The sequence below is a fragment of the Manis pentadactyla genome, chromosome 3 (genome assembly GCF_030020395.1).
Source record: "Manis pentadactyla isolate mManPen7 chromosome 3, mManPen7.hap1, whole genome shotgun sequence".
NCBI lineage: Eukaryota > Metazoa > Chordata > Mammalia > Pholidota > Manidae > Manis > Manis pentadactyla.
This window is the reverse complement of record NC_080021.1, coordinates 114,775,522-114,792,042: the sequence shown is the minus strand read 5'-3', so window position 1 is coordinate 114,792,042 and position 16,521 is coordinate 114,775,522. Positions and strand designations below refer to the sequence as shown.

Here is a 16,521-nt window from a genome sequence, read left to right as displayed (position 1 = left end):
AAAAGGATAAAGCAGATTAATCTAAATTTGTAAGACATTAATACATTTACAAGATATTTCACTTTGTAAAATAACTTGTAAGAAAAATATATGTATGTGAATCATCTAGGGATCTTGTTTCAATGCAGACTCCAATTCAGCAAACTTGGGTATGACATTTCTGACTTCCAGGTGGCGCTAACGCTGGTGGTCCATGGAGCAAGGGGTTAGGCATTTCTGGTGGGTGGACTGGCATGGCAAAGACAGGGAGGTGGGAAAGTACAATATGAGCTACAAGAGAGCCAGAAACGAGAAGTCCAGTTGATCAGAGTGTGATCTATATTTATGGAAGCTGTGGTAAGTAAAGCTACACAGGCAGATCAGTTCCAGACTGTAGAATGTCTTGAATGCCAAGTTTCAAAATGTGAGCTTTATACTAGCAAAAGAGAAACACTGAAAATTTTTGAGCAGGGCAATAACATGATCAGAGTGTATGTTAGCAAAATTAATCTGGCTATGGTGTGCAGGAGTCAAGGAGACCACTTAGGAAGCTAATTGTAACAGTCCAAAGTGAGAAAATAGTAAGGACTTAGAGCAAAAGATGCCAGAAAGATTGGGAAAGAATAATTATTTTTATGTAGCAAATAGATGCTCAAAAACTATAAGCTAGATAAATAAATGAATCTGCAAATAAAGTAAAAAGCTGACCAAGGGAAGAATAAACAGGACATGGAGGTTGACATGACTGAGTGTAGGAGAATGATGATGCTGCCATTAACAGGATGCTGATGAAAGGGCACTTATTTGGGGGGAAAATATAATAGCAATACTCATCAAATAGTCACTATATGCCATTTATATGTTTTTGTGCTTTTTACTTTTTCTCATTTAATTCTTACCACAATGCTGTGAGGAGATATGATTTATATGCCCTGCTTTAAGGATAAGGACACTGAGAAACAGAGAGATTAAGTAACTTGCTCAAGGTCACACAGCTAGTAAAGACTGGAGTCAACATTGGAACTAGTCATTCTGGGGCCATAATACAACTCCTAATTGCTGCCGTAATTCTCATAGAGTATTAGATATTCTTTGGGGTGGTTCCCTCACTCACTCTCCTTGTAAGGCAGGAGATTTTGGGTTCCGACCATCCCTTACCAAAGTTAACTGTCCAAGGGAGGAGACCTGACAGAATGGCCATCCATTGGCTGGCCTAAAACCTAAAATCTAGTGACCTGGTGGGAAAAGTGAATTGGGCTGATGTACTTACTCTCCTGGGAATTTGAAATAGTGAAACAGACTGATTGTGGATAATAAGGGAAGGGATGGAAAGATCTGGTCCCTGAGACTTTCCCTGTGCCCCTATGACCTGGGGCCTTACATCAAGTATCCCTATTCCTGAGGTAGTTTCTGTCCCTTGTACCCAAATGATCCTGACTTCAGCTCAACAGTTTACTTCCTTCCAGGAATTTATCCAGATCCATTGAAAAATGAATGAAATACTTACATAATGCTAGGTATTTCCCCCTTTCAACTTAAAAATATGTGAAACTCGCCCACCAGACCGGCATCCAAGGTGACGGCGCGGCGCCCGGGGAGGAAGGGGTCGCTGTCGCGTGGCGGACCGACCCGGCCGGGCGCCGGGGAGCAGGGTCCCGCCGGCTCCGGGCTCCGCTCCGCCGCGCTGCCGCGGGCTCCGGGCTCAGCCCCGGGCCGCCCCGCGCGCAGACGCCCGCGGAGCCGCCCGTTGGCCCGGGTGCCGGTCGGAGCGGGCCGCAGACTTAGCGCCGCAGCCGAGGCGCGCCGGCCCTGGTCCTGCTGCCCGGCCGCGACCCCGGGCGGCGGCGGAGGAAGCGGAGCTTTGCCCGGGGCGCGGCGCTCAGGGCCGCCCGGCCGGGTCGGGCCGCCGAGCTCCGCGGCGCCGGGGGAGCGCAGGTCGCGGGCCCCCAGGGTCAGGACGGGTCACCTGCGGGCGGCTGTTCCTAGTGCGAGCGCGCAGGAAGGACATTGCGGAAGGCGTCTTTGTTTATCATAAGCTTGAAATCGGACTAAAAGGGTGAAGCAGGTTTTCGACATTTTTCAAGCAAGCAATAAAGCAAGTGAAGAAGTTAAAGATACGTTTGCCAGAGCAAGAAATGGAAAATACAGACTTCTGAAGATATCTATTGAAAATGAGAAACTTGTGATTGGATCATGTAGTCAACCTTCAGATTCCTGGGATAAGGATTATGATGCCTTTGTTTTACCGCTGTTGGAGGATGAACAACCATGCTATATATTATTCAGGTTAGATTCCCAAAATGCCCAGGGATATGAATGGATATTCATTGCGTGGTCTCCAGATCATTCTCATGTTCGCCAGAAAATGATGTATGCAGCAACAATAGCCACTCTGAAAAAGGAGTTTGGAGGCGGCCACATTAAAGATGAAGCATTTGGAACAGTAAAGAAAGATGTATCATTACATGGATATAAAAAATATTTGCTATCACAGTCTTCTCCTGCCCCATTGACTGCAGCTGAGGAAGAATTACAACAGATTAAAATCAATGAGGTGCAGACCGACGTGGGTGTGGACACTAAGCATCAGACACTACAAGGAGTAGCATTTCCAATTTCTCAAGAAGCTTTTTCAGGCTTTGGAAAAACTGAGTAACAAACAGCTCAACTATGTGCAATTGGAAATAGATATAAAAAAATGAAGTCATAATTTTGGCCAACACAACAAATACAGAACTAAAAGATTTGCCAAAGTGGATCCCCAAGGACTCAGCCCGTTACCATTTCTTTCTGTATAAGCACTCTCACGAAGGGGACTATCTGGAGTCCATAGTTTTTATTTATTCGATGCCTGGGTACACGTGCAGCATAAGGGAGTGGATGCTCTACTCCAGCTGCAAGAGCCCGCTGCTGGGGATTGTGGATAGACAGCTGCAATGGATGTCATCAGGAAGATCGAGATAGACAACGGGGGATGAGCTGACTGCCGAGTTCCTTTATGAAGAGGTGCACCCCAAGCAGCATGCTCATAAGCAGAGTTTTGCAAAACCAAAAGGTCCTGCAGGAAAAAGAGGAATTTGAAGACTAATTCGGGGTCCAGCTGGAACTGAAGCCACTACTGATTAAAAGCTGCATACTATGACACTAGTTTTTTTAAAGTCCAGCTTTTAGTACAGGAGAACTGAAATCATTCCATGTTGATATATAGTAGAGTAAAAATTGTACTTTTTGAAAAACAGCACTTTTCACTTCTGAGTGTTTTTAAAACTAATGTTATAGAAGACTCGTGATCTCTATTTTTGAGTTAAAGCTACAAAAGGTTTCGACATAGTGATGTTTATGTTGTCACATTGTTTTCATAGAGTGATGATTCCACTATTTCACATGATTCTTTAAATTTTATACAGTTGGGCCGATTCCAGAAAGTCTAATGTCTCAAAGTAAGGTACACTTCTTATTACTCTTAGTGAGACAGCATATTTTTTTTTCTGTAAAGGAGAGAGAAAGACCTTAAAATATTAATACTACTTAATAAATCTGTTAAGGACCAGGTTAGATTATATTCTAAGCTGAAAATTTAGCGTGCCTGGGAAGAGGTGAGAGCTTGCTAACTGAGGAGCAGTGCCGGCGCCCAGACTGTGGGCTCTTGTCTGTAGCTTCCAGAAACCCTGCTTTTATTGCAGCAGTGTTTTCTATTTGACTTTTTGGTTTTCTAAATGGCATTAATATTTCAGATTAGCTCACTCTGAAATTTAAGGGTACCAGATATTTTCTCTACTGCAGAATTTCTGATGACATTGAAAGGCAGTGTTTAAACATCTTTACTACATTCTCTTCCTAGTGCTTTAAAACATTTCCATTTCAAAAGTAGTTATTTCATTATGAGTAGGGTGGGGCCAAATATTTATGTTCAGATTGAATATTAAGTTAATATTCAGAAGCAAAACTAAAGAATGTTTAAAAGGTTTTAAGTAACAAGATTGATTTCTCTCCAAAATCATGTATTTATAGGCCGATTGTGTTCTTCACAAATAGTCAAATTTAAGAAGAGTTTGAACATCTTGGTACTTAATCAACCTAGTACAGATTAAACCATCTGTATCTTTTTCAAAACACTTTTAGCTGGATTCTAAAGGCTTGCATTTTCAGTGACAACCTACAGAAGTTTTGGACCTCATTTTTCTTGGATACTGGAACTAGAGGGAGCTGAGCACGTCATCATGTTAAATCTGTTAACCTGATGCAGGAGCCTTGATGATGAGTTTTCTAAATGAACTGTAGGAATCCAGGATTTAGAATTTCTTGATCTAAACTTTATGCTGCATAAAACAAATATAAGAAATGCACATTTCCTAGTATGAAATAAGAAATGCTCATTTTTACACCTTACTAGCTAAGGTAATATATGCACCTTTCAGAAATTCAATGTTTGTTCAAATAAAGCATAGTAGTATAATTATGGGTTAATGGGTTTTTTCTAGAATTAAGAGCATTTGTGTGAGGTTTTGCTTGTTTACAAATAATCAGACTGTAATACTTAAACATGCAAAATAATTGACAATGTTGCACTTGTTGACTGAAGATAGACTTTAAGTTGTTCCTAGGTGCACATGTAGGCACACGTTACCACATTGAGATCCCTGGGCTGCACTGCAGGCCATAGCCGAAGCTGTTACTTTCAGTCAAAAATAATAACCTGAGGGTATAAAATAATTTCACAGTGAATGTTTTTCTGTACCATCAATGTGCAATTATACTTAAATTCTACAGTACATGAAAGTAAATGAACATTCCAGAATGTAGATGGGATAATAGAGTCTTTATCATTAAATCAACAATTGCTGAACATTGGTGATGCACTTAGTGTAACATTGAGAATGTGTCTTAGGTGGCGTTGTAACAGTGGGAGGTGAATGAAGCATTCCCAGTACATTTATATAGCAGTGGAGAAGTACATACCTTCTGTGGACATTTTATAAGTGCATTTTATATCACAATAAAAATTTTTTCTCTTTAAAAAAAAATATATATGTGAAACTCTGGGAGGGTCATGTGCATCCACAGCATTCACAAGTGAAAGCTTTGAAGTCAAACCTCAGCCTACATCAACAAGCAAGACTGGGTGTTTGGGAGAAAATGTGTCTCTGGCAAAAATTGCAGATGGTCCTCAATCTGTAGGATCCTTTCTTTTTATTTTTATTTTTTGAGGTATAAATTTTTTAAAATTGAGGTATAATTGACATACATTATATTAGTTTCAGGTGTATAACATAATGACTGGATATTTGCTTATACTGTGAAATAATCACCACCAATAAGTCTAGTTAATATCTGCCATTGTACATAGTTACAAAAATTTTTTTCTTATAATGAAGACCTTTAAAATTTACTTTCTTAGCAACTTTCCAACATGCAATGCAGTATTATTGATTCTAGTTACCATGCAGTACATTACATCCCTAGGACTTATCTATTTTATAACTGGAAGTTCCACTTAACACCCCTGGGGAGATGGGTAGGTGTGTTCTATGGTGTAGGGCAAAAACTGCAAACAAGTATTTGGTGCCAAGAGTAGAAGATGGCAGAGAAAGGTAGTGTTGACCCAAATGTATGTTATTCTGGGAGCAGTCAGGCCACATTTCTCAGGCTGCCTCGCAATGAACTGTGACCATGTCATGATTTCTGGCCAGTGGATGTGGTGAAGACCATGGGAATCTCTCCTGTGTGCTCCTCCATGTATTCCCCTCCTATTGGCTGGATGTCAATACCCAAGGTGACCGAAAACAGAACTGCTCCCCACCATCTCCCCCTGAGCACAGAATACACGTCTGAACTCCTAAGTGAATGAGAGGTAACCTTATTTTGTGTTAAGCCACTGAAACTTGGGGGCTTGTTATGGCAGCCAGCAATCCCTAACTAATGCTCCTCTCTGTGCTTTTCATTACTTGAGGCAGAGGTAGCCAAGTCTGGCTGCTTGTCTGAAGCATTCTTGGGGTTGAGTTACAACAGGAAAGAAGACTCTTGAAGAGGAGAAAAAATTCTTCAGCTGGTGACATGGGGTTTCAGAGTAATTTGATTAGACTATTAAGAGATATTTGACTTCATCTCGTACCTGAGGCTGGCAAAATGGAATACAGCTCAGTTAAGACCAGAGCCCTATGGTCAAGATTATGGTGCCCAGAAAAAGTTCATTTCTGTATGGGTGATGTTCACATCATGAAAATAAAATATTTTGTTTTATTTCTCTGTTCATTAATTATTTTAATATCAAAGGGAGTACTTAAAATGTAAATAAATATTCAAAACAAATAAAGTGAAAAATGCTGCAGTAGTATATTCATCATAACCCCAGTTTTAAAAAGCAACTCAGAAATCTGTAAGTATATTCACTGACCTAGAGAAATAACACCAAATATTGAGTGGTCATTTTTAGATAGTAGTGCTGAGTGTCATTTTTGTATCTGTCTTTTTAAAAAATATTTTTCAAACTCTTCTCAATGGATAGTCGTTACCTCCAGATTAACAACAACAAAGTCAATGGAAATATTTTTTAAGGAAAAGATACAGAAAAAATGTTGTCTTGAAAAAAAAAAAAACAATCCCAGTCTCTTCACTCATCATTTCTATGAGCTTTTTGGTCAGTCTCATATCCCAGCAGACTTGGGGATACGTCAACCCACCAATAATACTAAAGCTGCAAACAACAATATTCTATTAAATTACAAATTTAAAAGTTAAAAGATTTCCCTGAGTTTTATATTTTAAAGGACTGTTCATTGATTTTCAGTAAGCATGTTTCTATCCTTCTATTATATTTTTCTTGGGTTTGAACACTGAACTCAGGCAAATGTAGCCGTGTATGTATTGCACTGTTGTCAACATCAGCGCACTGCTTCTGCTTATATTATCACAACCTGCCTAAGAATGTGTTGAATGGTCTTCCCTTCCTGAGATGAACAGTGTTCCACCAGTCAGTTAAAAATCATTCATATTCCAAGGAAATGGAACATTGAATAAGAATTTCTGGAACGTTCAATAGCATGCAGGGAACTGAGATTCTAGCACCCCTCCTCCCTCTCCTCTTAGCTATTGCCACCTCCACTCTTTCTTAATGTCCTTGCTCTAGATTTCTTCCTGTGACATCAGTGATGTTCAGAGAAATCCAGTATATGGCTGAAAAGCAAGAGGAGAATTTATAAAATGTGAAAGAGAAACAATTTTCCTTGAAAGCAAAGAAAGGAGTACCATTGAGAAGGCTGCCCAACCAAAGGCAGCCCAGACCTTCATTCTGGCAGAGCCACCCCACTTTGAAAATGGCCCCTTTCATGGACCACGTATGAGCCATTACTGGTCACCTTACTAAAGCGGCCATCTTTCAGGCTGTAGCAAATAGTGTCCTTCAAAATGCCAATTGTCACCATCACAATGGCTACATTAATGACTTATGGCCACATTAGTGGAGGGAAGAAGGGAGAAAAGATCATTTATGAATATAGAATATCTTTCAAATGTATATAAATGAAAGAATTCCAGCACCATTTAGGAATCAAGCTGCGTGGACTGCATAGTTAAACCAATCAGATTGGGAATATTATACTGCTAATTTAAATCCGGATTTGAAGAGTCAATTTAGGTAAGAATTTTTAAGTGATCAACTGCAGTTCCACAGAAAACTAGCTTTTGCCTAGTTTTGATCATCTAGATCTATCATTCTAAGTGACTTTTAGCTCCCTTGGGGGAGCTCTAGCTTAGGCATCCATCCCTATGTGGAGGAGCCATATGACCAAGCTTTGTTTTTGGTATTTAAATATCTTTACATAAGGAGTTTATGTTTGTAACAAATGAAAATATACCTCCTGCATATAGTGAAAAGTGAGCGTGCCTACCCTTTCCTTTCCTCCATCCATCTCTCTCCCCAGAAGAAACCACCTCTAACAATGTAATATATTATATACTGACATTGTTTTATGTGATTATACTATCCTACACCTATTATTCAACAAATTGATTTTTTAGTCTTAAGAGTATGTTATGGATATCTTTTCATGTAGCAAATACAAATTTTCCTCATTATTTTTACAACAGTACAGTAAGAGGTGTGGTAGAATGTAGAGATTAAGAGCATTGGCTCCTTGGGTCTGGAATTCACTTTTACCACTTGGGTTCTTTGTGAGCTTGAGCACATTATTTCACCTCTCTGGGTCTTAGTTTCTTCCCCTTTAAAATGTATTGCAATAAAATGTTCTTTCTGAGAACTGAATCACAAATGCAGACAAAACATGAAGAACAGTACTGGTGCATAACAAGTGCACTGTACCCATTACCCAATCATTTCCTTAGTAAAGTTTTAAGTTCTTTTTAAAGGTTAACTATTACAATGGGTGCTATGATGAACATTCTTATACACATATTTTTGAACACTTCTTACTAGTGTTTTAATAAGAAAAAGTGAGAATGGATGACTGTGTTAAGATGTTCATATAGAGTTATGCTTTACCTAATTGCGCTCTAAAAGTTGTACCAATTTACACTTCAGCCAACAGTGTACATGACAGTTCATTTCCCCAGACTTTTGCCCAAACTGGATTTTTTTTTTAGAACATTATGTTTACTATGCTCCCCCTTCACGAAGGCCCCCCACAATCCCCATTACAGTCACTGTCAATCAGCGTAGTAAGATGCTGTAGAATCACTACTTGTCTTCTCTGTGTTGTACAGCCCTCCCCATGGATTTTATAATTTAAAAAAATTTTCCCATCCAATAGGTGAACATACAGTAGTCCCCCTCTATCCATGGTTTTGCCATCTGCAGTCCCAGTTACCTGCTGTCAGCCCAGGTCTGGAAACATAATCCTCCTGATGAATTGCCAGGCCAATGGCAGCCTGACTCTATGTCACAGTGACTGCGTCATTCATCTCACTTCATCTCCACATGTGGGCATTTTATCATCTCACATCATCATAAGAAGAAGGGTAAGTACAGTACAATTATATATTTTGAAATATATTTTTATATATAAGAACAATATACTTTTATTACAGTATATTCTCATGTGTTCTATTTTATTAGTTATTGTTAATCTCTGTGCATAATTTATAAATCAAGTTTTGTCATAAGCATTTGTATATGAGAAAACATAATATATATAGAGCTTGGTACTATCCATGGTTTTAGGCCTCCTCTGGGGGTGTTGGAATGCAGGCCCTGCAGATAAGGAGGTGGGGGCTACTGTAACTGATCTTTCACACATTGAATTATGGTGTAGAGTGTATTACCCGAAAGATCCACAAGACAATCAAACTGGGAAGAACGGTCTCTTCCCATTATCTAGCATGTGTGAAATTCTTATCTTTCCATAATGAGTATATGTACCCTCATTTTGAACTTAGGGTATATGAAAATAAGTTATACTTCTCTTGATTTCCTTCCTCTGAAATATTACAGACATTATGAATACTGATCTGTTCAGGGGAATTTATGTTCTAGTTGCTACAAGTATGTGAAGTCCTATCATTAGAATAAAAAATATGTTGGTATTCTCTCCTTTCCCCTCCTCACTACATTTTCTGAGTACCTTCCTTTCCAAAAAGTGGTTTCTGGAAACTATGATGTGGGAGGTTCCTTGCAAAAGATTTAATCTCTATCACAGACTAACATTTTATAGAAATAATTTGGAAATGCCAGAGTTAATTCACATTAGTTTTCAAAGCCATACTTACTCCTTTTCTGAGCTCTCAAGTCAGGAATCATTCTTGCCACTTGGGTTCTGTGTGAACTTAAGACAAACATGAAATCTCCTCTTTGTCAGCCTTGTTGGTTCCCGTGGCTTTATTTGCTAACTTGTTCGCCCTCTGCTGGTTTTTTAGAAGAAAACTGAATGGTAACAATGTTCTCTGACTGTTTTTTCTTGTTTGCTTTTGTTTTGGGAAATTAAAATTCTAGATGAACTCCCTAATTATAAAAATGATCAGAGAAGACATGTGCATATTAGTGATTAATTTGAATTATTGTGGCTGTTTGGAAATGAGGCCCAGGGGTGGAAGAAAACCCCCTGCACCTCTTTTTACATGTCTTACTGTTGAGCTCTTCAACTGTGGATTTTCTCATGTGTATAAATGCAATTATATCATAAACTCAAGGAGTAAAATGTACATGAACATATATATATATATATATATATATATATATATATATATATATATATATATATATATCCTGGAACCCTGCCAATCTGGGGAACCCAGAGATGAGAGCATCTTGAGATCCTGGAAAAGAACACAGAAGTAGACAGCTTCTAGTTACTACCAGACCCATTAATTCAACAGAGTGTAATAGAGTGTTATCAGCGTCCTAAAAGGCTCCATGTACTCATAAGTTCTATACAATACTTTTCCAGGAAATCCTCAAAGCTTATAGACATTGTTAATGATGCCAATTCATTTACAAGCCAGTTACTTCAGGTGGTTCTGGTCTGCCTGGGAAGTGTATGCAGGACAGCAGAGCACAAACAAGGGAGGTAAAATTCCCTGTCACTCATCTCTGCTCTGCACAGATATATATATTTTGTCCTTTCTCTCTTCCTCTATAGCAGCACCACCACAGCTTTAGGAAATTGCCCTTTCTCCTCCATGTGATTCTACGGGGTTTCTAATCACCTACCTTGGATCCCTGGACACAGGTTTGACACAGACACAAGGTTTGAAAAATTTCAATATCTCACCTCCCTGGTCAAAATGACCAAAGCTGGCCACTTTTTCCTGGGGATCTTATAAGTTAATGCTGGGAGACAAAAGCTTCTCTTTCTTCTAGGGTCACAAACCTGGGATTATGGAAGCCTCACGCTGCCCCACGCTGCCCTTCTATTTCCACCCACTTCATAGTGGACCCAGGATAGTAGACATGGAGAGGAGTCAATGGAATTGTAATATATTTGGAAGTAGAACCTGATGAGGGATTTAACTGGAGACAAGAGATGAGCAAAAGGGAAGAGCCAATAATAATTTTTAGATTTCTAATTTTAGTTCTTCCATTAGTTCTTTAGTTACCATTTGTTAATATGGGGAGAGAATCAGGAATGAGACTGGAGATGAACCCAGAACTTTGGGGTGACAATCAGGAGATCCATTTTGGACATAAGGACATGGAGACATCTGTGGGACAGCCAAGGGTGCTATTGGGTGTGTGACTTTGGAGCTAGGGGAGAGACCTGAGCCGAAGCTGTTAATTTAGGAGTTGTGACATATAAACTGGATGTGAAGATATTGGAGTGGACAGAATATTTAAATATAGAAGATAGTGAAGAAATGAAGGCCCAGGACCAAGTTTCGAGGAGGATCAAATTGTAATGATTGATTAGAGAAAGAGCACTAGCAAGGAGAACTTGAAGGGAGAGGCTAGTAAAATAGGAGAAAAAGTAGAAGGAGAATAGGGTATCATTGGATGGGAGAGAAGAGTTTCAAAAAGAAGGTAGTGGTCAACTAAGTCAAAAGTTACTAAGAATTAGAGGAATTTTAAGTCAGAGAGACACATCCTTTGAGTTTGGCAATACAGAAGGCATTAGTGAAGTTGACGAGCTTTTTCAGTAGAGTAATAGGCATGAAAACTAGTTCAGAATAGGTTAAATAGGCATGGTAGTGACCAATGTAGATGACATGTGAATAAAGCCTTACTGCATCCATAGCACACATATGCACACGCTGACACCACAGTACAAGTACATAGCAGTGACTGGTGAAGTATGTAAAACATATTTGAGAGACACTCAATCACTGTATCCCCGGGCAGAAAGATTTTTTCCCATAAGGATTTGATCCCTAAGTCATCAGAGTCCAGAATCATGATGATTTTAACAAAAATATTGAGAAGGCCCTTGGGTATTAAAGTATACGTATTACTCTTACATCCACCTCTTGATTCTCCAGTCCATATACAGCCAGTTATTCAGGATATTCTCAAGCTTCTAGTCATAGTTTTTTCATCAACCAAAACCCCACTCACATTTCTATAGGTTCATTTGCCAGCATCCTTGTAAAACAAGCCAGTTTCATCAGCATCAAAACATGCTCTTCTGTATATGAACATTTTCTTGTATAACACTTAGCAGGTATTTTTAAAATTCTTCTGCAGCCTCTTGATCTGCAGAATTTGCCTCACCTACAAGTTTAACATTTTTCACGCTGTCTTGCCTTTGAAATATGTAAGCTATCCCAGAAGAGTTTAATGTTTTCTTTATCCTGGGTAACATGACTGTAAATTTCTTTGGCTTCTAGCCTCACAACAATGGTGTCTGCTGTGCTTTTTTTTTTCAGTTGTTGCCTCTGAATCCACAAATTCAGCCCCTTCTCCTTAGCCTCATAACACATGATAGATGTTACCACAGTGTTTTCTGAAGGGGCCTGGTGCACAAATGACAGAATTTCCTCTTCTTTTTTCTGAGTGTGCTATACTGTTGATTCCTTAACAGTGAACACACAAACAGAACACCAGAAGTCATGCCTGAATGAAACTTTTATAATACAGGCATTTTCTCCATAAAGCACACCATAGCCTTCTTGCTCTCAAGAACAGTGGACAGCACTTCAGCCCTCTGCTTGGAGGCCATTTCAGACGGTGAAGTCACCAACAGAAAGCACAGAAATGTGAAAAATGTGACACTAATTAGGCTGCAAAAAGGACATTTGTTCATTATGAAAGCTGAAACAGGAAGATAGTGTCTCTAATTTTTCACCAGTCTGTGTGTGTCCTCAGCATCTGTGAAAGCAATAAGTCCTGTCAGCATCAATATTGTGGTTACACATAACTTTTAGCGAATAGGCAAATTCGCAAACACAGAATCCGCAAATGATGAGGATTGACTATATTCTGGCTTTGGCAAGACCCGTGTTTTAATCTGTTTGGGCTTCTATAACAAAGTATCATATATTGAGTGGCTTAAACATTTATTTCTCACAGTTCTGGAAAATAGAATGGGAAGCCCAAGATCAAGGCACCGGCAGATTCAGAGGGCTGTCTTCTTGCTTTAGCCTCACATGGCAAAAAGGGCAAGGGAGCTCTCTGGGGTCTCTCTATTATAAGATCACTAATCCCATTCATGAGGGCTCCACCCTCATGACCTGATCACCTCCCAAAGGCACCACCTCCAAGTACCATCACATGGGGATTACATTTCAATGTATGAATTTGAGGAGGGGATACAAACATTCAATCTATGGAAACCAATACTGTATATTGGTTAGTTCCAAGTCTATACCAAAATCCTGCAGTGAGGCTGTAACATTACATCAATTGTCTTTCAGCCAGTGCTAGCATACTATGCAGACACATCTGTAATCCAGGTTCAAAACTTTCCCATCAGTTAACTAAATATAATAAACTGCCCATGATGCCATATGTGTTTGGAGATCAAAGTGGCAGTGGACAGGAGTAGATCTGCTGGGAATATAAGACATCTGTTGATGCAATTCATTTGGTCTACAGGAGATGCTTGGTTTGGGTGAGGTATGTGAGACTTCCACTTGGCAATGGAGTGCTGCTAGGCATCTCAGACGTATGGAGAAGAACATCAGAAAACAACCATTTTGTCATGGTTAGCTCAGTCACATGACCACCCCATGACCCATGGTCAGGCAACCAGTATCTATCAGGGTTCAGTAGCAAGCCAAGGACTGTTTTCTCAAAACAGAAATTATTGCCAACTTGATACAACATAATTTTGCTCTAAAAAAACTATTATATTTTCACAGTTAGCTCAGGCTTCAGAATTCTTTTGCTCTGGGCCCTACTCAAAGATGGTAATATTTTAGTTTATAGAGTATATGCACTGTAGAAAGACACATAAAGGTGATATTGATAGTTGCTATGGTCTGAATGTTTGCATTCCCCCAAATTCATATGTTGAAATCCTAACCCTCAAAATGATGGCACAAGGAGGTGGGGCCTTTTTATGTCATGAGGGTGGAGCCCTCATAGTGGGATTAGTGCCCTTAGAGACTCCAGGGAGGTCTCTGGCCTCTTCCACCACAAGAGGACACCGTGAGAAGGTGCTGGCTGTTACCAGGAAGCAGCTCTCACAAAAACGCAACCTCACTGGTGCCTTGATCTTGGACTTCCAAGAATCTAGAACTTTAAGAAATAGATTTCTGATGTCTATAAGTCACCCATTTCTTTTATTTTGTTACAGCAGACCAAACAGACTAAGATGGTAACCTCTAAAATCTATGAATTCCTTTCAAATGTTGTGCCTCTTTCTGAATGCTAGAGCCCATGTTTGAGGGGATTTATTTGTCACACTTTAACAGACATTTATTTTAGTTGGGCATCCAAGGAACTTACTAATTCTAGTTCATCAGTGCTTATTCATACCCTGTCCACTATCATTAAAATAATCGACAAGCAGGATGTTGTAAAGAAGTAAGAATGTCACATACCCAAAGACTCCCTTGACTAAGGCCAGGGAGGAAATGAGGTTGATACTAAAAATGTCCTGCTGCCCCTGCCAGGTAGAAGCATATTGCTTCTAGTTTTCTTTGTTTATTGAGTCAGAGAGAGAAAAAAGGCATTGTATGCATTAACAGCAGCATACCAGGTACCTGGGTCTGTGCTGACTTGCTATAGTAAAAGAGTATATCCAGAAGAGCAGTTCTAATTAGATCACTAACTAATAATCTGCTTCCATCTTCCAAGACCTCCGTTCTGAAGAGGCTCCGTGGCTGAATTTATATAGGGATTTAATAGAAATAACACCTCTTGATCTCTCAAAATTTTGAATAAGGCACCAATTCCTACAGAAAAGATGTTCCATTGGTTTTTTTTTGTTTTGTTTACAATTTTGGCAAAGAGCAAGAAGTCAAAAGGCTTTGACTTGGTCCTTCCTACCACAACCTGTCCTTGCACAGGTCAAGGAACAATGTGGGGTTCTGTCAGTTGCCCAAGGCAGAAAGAACAGGTAAGGATTGTTATTGGCTGTGTCTGTCTCTTCTATTCAGAAAGCAAAAACTTACCCAGACATGTTCAGCAAGCTGTCACTTAACATCTCATTGACAAAATCTTGCCACTGACCTCTAGCTGCAAGGGAAGCTGGAAATCAAGTATTTTAAATATCCATTCTCAACAGCAGAGAGCAAAAGAGAAAGGTTTTGAGAATGACCTTTGGTTTTGCCACAGCTCCATACCAGCCAGCACCTTATCAGAGCTTTGACACTCTATCAATGTCCCCATTGCTATCAATTGGTCCTTGCTATCAATGTCCCCAGGGAACTGCTCTTTTCCACCCTCCACAGACATTCCAGCTCTATGTATGAGATGCTGCCATCTGGAAGCATATAGTTTTGTGGGGAAAACAAATGCAGTAGGAAAAAGTTTTGTTCTTCAATTGAGTTATTCTGTTCTATTCTATTTATAGTCTTTTCTTTAACTTTACCAACCCTCTCCCAATAAAAGAGCAGCAATGGCTTTCCATTAGGTACTGTCCTCAGGGGAAAGGTGGATATAATCTGGCACAAAGCAGTGATCATTCAGCTTTGAGTTCCAAAATATCATTTCAAACTCCTTAGTTAACACATTAGTCTGAAAGCCAAGCACTTTTCATTTTCAAGAGGTTGGCATGGTCGAGAAGGAAAACGCATGCCTTAGAAACTCAAGGCACCAGGGCTTAGAGGACTGGAATATAGATGTAATTAAAATCAGCTCTATAAGGAGGATAGAAAATAATAGTTCTTCCTGAGCCCAGTGGCAAAAAAATTGCCCTTGGAAAGACTGAATAAATTGAGAGTAAAATAGGTTTCATCCTTCCCACATAGGATAATAACCCTGGGGAAGGAGCACTGTAAACACCCTAGGGGGCTGAGAGGATCTTAGGAAGGGGACCCAAGCCTTACATTCCAGGCACACTCCAGCTGAACGGCCTCTGCAGAAGCCCCACATAAAGCATGGGGGACAAAGCAGTAGATGACCCATGGCTCAAGGTGTTGTCCAGGCAGATGGGCCTGAGAGCAGCTCCAGAGTGTCCTGGACACCATGCAGTAACATGAAGAAATCAGGTCAGAGCTCCTGAGTTCCAGGGAGAGAGCAGAAATTTAAATGCAGAGGGAGGATATGGGGTCTGGATAAAGGTAAAGAAGGAGTGGACCCAGTGTTTTCCCCCAGAGGCTATACCATGGACCATATATATCAGCAACTGATGCTAGTCCTCAACACCCAGACCCAGGTGAGAGGTCCCCCTCCCCCTCAGAGGCCAATAAGAGCAGAAGAAAGGCATGAGGTCCAGACCCTCTCTCCTTCAGTGTCACGATGTGCTATGTCACCCAGGAACATAGATTATACAGGGAGAAAAGTTTCACCTAAGCAAAATGGACAGGATCTTAAAATTGCCTACACATTTACTCAAAACAGTAAATTATTCCAGAAGTGACTCCAAAGTGGCAACAATGTGTGTTTTCTGATATGTGCAAATGTAGAAAACAAAGTTACCTCCCGTGCATAACTGGATTGTGACTATAAACTTCAAGTCCTCTTCACAAGTGTGTAAATAGATAACTACGAAG

The 16,521-nt window shown here is 39.9% G+C and overlaps 1 pseudogene; it reads left to right on the top strand.

Moving 5' to 3' along the window:
* Positions 1–1,521: 1,521 nt before the first annotated feature.
* Positions 1,522–5,003, top strand: LOC118925921 (twinfilin-1-like; annotated as a pseudogene).
* Positions 5,004–16,521: the final 11,518 nt, after the last annotated feature.